This window comes from Orycteropus afer, unplaced genomic scaffold, assembly GCF_000298275.1.
Source record: "Orycteropus afer afer isolate SDZICR_OR568_19922 unplaced genomic scaffold, OryAfe1.0 scaffold00511, whole genome shotgun sequence".
Taxonomy (NCBI): Eukaryota; Metazoa; Chordata; class Mammalia; order Tubulidentata; family Orycteropodidae; genus Orycteropus; species Orycteropus afer.
In genome coordinates, this window is record NW_006922098.1 from 944735 (window position 1) to 950569 (window position 5835).

Sequence of the window (5835 nt, forward strand, 5' to 3'; positions counted from 1 at the left end):
AATGAGCCAAGTTCTATGATATTAAATTAATTGGATTTCATGTTTGCTTCTCCAAAAAGCTTATTGCAATGTTTCCAAAATGCCTTTGATCCTAAGAATCACCAGGGACCTTTTCAAAATTTTAGATTTCCAGACTCCTGCTGAGAACTGATGGATTAGAATCTCTAGTTGAAGAAACTAAATATCTGTATTTTGTTTTTAAGTTTCTCAGTGTTCTGGTTACCTCGTATCGCTCTGACAAGAATATACCACAAATGGGATGGCACGAACAAACAAGAGTTAATTCTTAAAATTTGGAGGCTTTAAGTCCAAGTTCAAGTGCCAGGCTCTAGGGGCTGGGTGAAAGCCCTTCAAACTTGGGGTCCCACACTGCCTCCTGCTCCTGGCCCACTGGAGCTAGAGGCATTTCTTCACTCAAACAGCTGCTGGCTGCTGAGACTGAGAAACTCAAATTTGAGAAGTAAAAAGGCACAGTCCCAATGTTACCAAACCACATGGCAGGCCATTAATTCAAGTCTCGAAAGTCCCAAGGTCAGCAGAGCATGGCAGGTTGCTGAGCAATGACATGGCTACATACAGGGTCCAAGCATGCCATAAGCTAGCGACTATCCCCAAGGCTCCTCCTTATATACAGGAAGCAGACCACATCCCAAAAGCAGCTACTAAGTTACTTGTGGTAGATCCCAGAATGGAGCTGATTGCCAGTCTCATCGTGGGGAATAACTACCACCAGCTGCCCAGCCACTCAACCAGACCCAGTCAAGATGACATACAAATTTAACGACAACACCCAGTATTTCTGGTGATTTAATATATTTAAGAACCACTGGCTTAAGGTCCCGAGAAATTGTATTTTCTATGTTCTTTCACTGTGACTAACAAATTCTACGAGGTGCTAATATGTTTACATGTATTGTAAACAAGGGGCCCCTCCTTTGTGGGACAATTGTCATCTCCATTTAAAGATAAGTAAATTAAGATCTTAGAAAAGTTAAACAATGTAACCAAAGTGACAACTAATAAGTAATATAATGGGTCTGCTTGGATTCAAAGTTCATTTCTTTGTTTACTTTCTCCCTTATTACATTGCTACTCACAATAAGTGTCTTTATCTATGCACCATTCATTTTTGGCTTTGGTGGACCTTAGATAAAACAAAATTTACTTTTTTAATTATCTAGCTGGAATCAGTGAAAATGCTGTATTCTAGTTCTACAATAGATGCTAATTACTTTTATAACCTGTAAAAAGGACTAATTGATTCTTCAAAAATTCTGTGGACAGAAAATCATGACACACAGCATTCATATTTCTCATATTCATATTCTTTAACACACCTGGAAAGCTTCAAGATATCTCTAAATTTTGTTGGCTTTGTCAACTTGTTTTCAAGTCATTACAGAGTTATCACCACTTTAGCAAGGCTTTCTTTGGCCAGCCTGTTTAAAATTTTGCTAAGCAAATAATATAAGAACCTAGGCTATATGAACAACGTGACATCGGGATTGGAAGGAAGCTCATTAATAACCTGTAATATGCAGATGACACACTTTTGTTTGCTGAACACAAAGAATGATGAAGATGAAAACTATAGCCTTCAGTATGGATTGCACCTCAGAATAAAGAAAACAAAAGTCCTCACACCAGGATTAACAAGTAACATCATGATAAATGGAGAAGAGATTGAAGTTGTCAAGGATTTCATATTACTTGTGTCCACAATCAATGCCCATGGAAGCAGCAGTAAAGATATCAAATGACATATTACTTTGGCAGACCTGCTGCAAAAGACCTCTTTAAAATGTTAAAAATCACAATGTCACTTTAAACGTTAAGATGCACCTGACTCAAGCCATGGTATTTTCAATTGTTTCATATGCATGTGAAATCTGGAGAATGAGTAAGGACAACTGAATAAGAATTGGGGCATTTGAATTACGGTGTTGGGAAAGAATATAGAGTGGAGTGCCAGAAGGATGACCCAGTCTGTCTTGGAAGTACAGTGGAATGCTCCTTAGAAGTAAGAAAGGCCAGACTTTATCTCCTGGACTTTGGTTATATTAAAAGAAGGAACAAGTCCTTGGAGAAGGACATCATGCTCATTAGAAAGTCTGAAAAAGAAGACCCTCAATGCAGTGCGTTGACAGAGTGGCTGCATGAATGGGCTCTAACATAGTTACAATTGTGAGGATAGTGCAGAACCAGGCAGCTTTTCGTTCTGTTGTACATAGGGTAGTTATGAGTTGGAACCAACTCAATGGTACCTAACAACAACAACAACAACAACAACTTAAAACACAATCATTTCTCCCTCCCCTAGAGATCCCTTTCCCCCCTTTTGACTTTATTTTAAGGCTTGACATTTATCACCAGGTTTTGTCTTTTTTTTTTCCCCTTGCTGGATTTCCAATGTTTATTGAGGAAAGAAGGAATGAATAAATGGATTAACGAATATGGATTATTGAGTCATGTTCACAAATACTTTATTTTTGGATTTTACACAAATCTTTCTAAACTTTTGTAAATATGATTATATCCTCAGTTTTTGTCATGAATATTTCTCAAACTCTTAACTTTTTGTCTTGTTCTTAGAATCTTGTTGAATAGAAGAAGGCAACTGGTGTCCCGAACAATTACAGAATGATCTCTTCAATAGAAAAAATTCTTTTTATATTACTAGAGAAAGCCCAGTTAATGACACTTTGTAAACATTCTTCAGTTTTGCAATACATGCTCAAAGAGAAATAATGGATTACGAATTACAAATAATTAAAACAGGATTTATGTAATAAATGCACTACTTTTTAAAACAAATACCTATCATTGGCATTGATGTCATCTGAGGGCAATCATTTAGTAATATAAAATACTTTAAATCACAAATAGTTCAGGGTCAGATTTCAACAATGGATCTGTAAGACAAACTGAAATAAACTCAATGATAGGTATAAATATGTCACAAATTGCATGGCTAATTTCATGAATGTTACAACTCAACAGCAATATCTATTAAAATTTAGGAAAAATTAGATTTTATAGAAGACTTTAGAAATATAATGTTACTAATCCTGGCCTAAAGTAATGAAGCACTATTCTTTCAGTAAATAAAATTTCACAGGACTCCCTCTTTTCCTCTCTTCATGTTGTTTCTCTTTCCTTGGAAAAATAGGATCTGAATTATGTTCGGTTACAGTGCACTGAATTTCCTTCAATTCATAATTTTGGTAGTTTTTCAACATGAGAAGTATTTCAAACATTGATGTTAGTAATTAGTTGTTATGCTTCAATGCTAGTTATCAACTTAATACATCAATTTATTGTGCAAGTTTTATCTAATCTGTAATGATTGGTGGTTTTGATGCCATTATCTAGTGTATCTATGGCATTAAATAACAAAAGAATTACATAGATAAAGTAAAATTCATTAAATTGAGGCTGTTGTTAGTGCCACTGAGTCAGTTTCAACTCTTAGCAAACCCATATAGAACAGAAGTAAACACTGTCCAGTGCTGCACCATCCTTACAATTGTTGCTATGTTTTAGCCAATTGTTTCAGCCACATGTTTATACATCTCATTGCAGGTCTTTCTCTTTTACCTGACCCTCTACTTTACCAAGCATGATATCCTTCTCCAGGGACTAGTCCTTCCTGATAACATGTCCAGAGTAAGTGAGACGGAAGTCTAGCCAACATCCAATGCTATAAATCATTAAGAAAGCAGACTGCCACATCTTTCTCCTGAAGTGTGGCTGCTTGGTTCTAACTGCCGAACCTTTGAGTGAACAACCAAACACTTTAACCTCATGGCACCAAGACTCCTTTAAATTGAAATAGTAATGAAGAAAATAGAAAGGAAATTTCTATATAGGGAAATAGTGCTGTTACTGGAAAAGAATATTTAAATATATTTTTCTTTAGGCCCAATTTAAAATTTTAATTATTACAACTAAAATTAAGATCTTTGTATTTTTTTTGTTTATACTGGCAATTACAGAAGGCATATAATTAATAATTCTGACATCAAAATTATATTGTATATTAGTTACAATATCATACATTATACGGTCTATATTTTCACAGATTTTTGACACTAATTGTTTCTAATAGAATACTAAATATTTCAAACAAAAGCATGTGTACTTTCCTGGTAGAATTTAAAAATATAGATGGTATGTTGATAATAGCTTTTGAATTGTTTGCTTATTGTCTGTTACCTGCACAGTTTTCCTGGCCCAGTAAGGGGGAAAAACACAATCTAATTATTACAGCAAAGTGAGTTATTCACCTTGGAATTAGTTTTATGAGATCCACTATGAAATGTAATTAATCACATGTTGATGTCTGTGTGCTTTGGTGAAGTAAACTTATTGAACCTTGGCACGTTTCCTTTACATATAGAAAAGTAGAAGTGTGTACTCCTGGGGAATCAAAGCTGGACCCCAGCAGCTAATGACTTTTGTCTTTTTAATTTCCTTGAGAAAATAAAATGATAACAGCTAACACTGTAGGGATTTAAAATGTTCTTAGCTCTGTTGTGAGTGATTTATATACTTTTATCATTGAACTGTTACAGCAATATTTACTTCAGTTTCTTGCAATTTTATAGAACAGGAAACTGAGGCAAAACAAAGGTAACTTAACTGAGGTAGTTAGCAAATAGTAGGGCCAAGATAAAAATATAGGCAGTTAGATCCAGAGTTCATGTTCCTAACTGTTAAACTATAGAAGAATCTCCTTACAATAAAATACACCTGGCAACCTATATCTGTATCAATATGCCCTATCTTCTCCCCTGGGACATGGGATGAAATGTTCTTGCATCTTTCCAAATTTATTTCACATAAGCAAGTACAAGAAGCTAGCTAAATAAGAAAGAAATTGCCAACTGTTAAGAATTTAAGGTGTTTTTTCACCTAAATTTGTGCAGGAAATTTTTACATGTAATTAAAATGTAGGATTGACATTAGATACAAATGTCTCCTGGATTTCTATTTAATGAATATCATTGAATCTCCTTTAATGACAGTAGTCACATTTAGGTATTAAATTTCAAGTAACATTAACTATTTATACGCCAAATACTTTACCTAATATTATCTCTAATAGTAATAAAATGTTCAGAAATAAGTGGTATATTCATTTGTAGAAGAAAATTTAAGCTCATAGAAAACATCTCACAGCTGCAAAAAGTGACATTGATCAAAAAAACAAAATAACAAATGCTGGTGAGCTGGGGGGGGGGGAGATTGGGACTCTTTTATACTATTGTTGAGACTGTAAAATGATATAACCACTGTGGAAAAAGTATGACACTTATTTAAAAAATTGGAAATAGAAATGCTATATGACTGAGCAATCCCACTGTTAAATATATATCCTAGAGTAATAAGAGCAGTGATGCAAATAGAGAAATGCACACCCATGTTCATTGTGGCATTATTCACAAAAGGAAAAAAATGGAAACAAGTGTCCATCAGTGGATAAGCAAAATGTGGTACATGCATATAATAGAATACTATGCAACAATAAAAAAAAAATAATGAAGGTTCAATGAAACATTTTATCACATGGATGAATCTGGACAACATTATGCTGAGTGAAATAAGTCAATCATAAAAGAACAAATATTATATAATAAAGCAAAAACCAAAACAAACTCACTGCTGTTGAGTCAGTTCTGACTCATAGTGACCCCTCCTTGGGTTTCCAGACTGTATCACTATGGAAGTAGATTGACCAGTCTTCCTTCTGAGGAGTGACTGGTGGGTTTGAACTGCTAGCCCTCTGGTTAGCAGTCAAATGCCTTAGGCACTACACCACCAGAATAAACACAT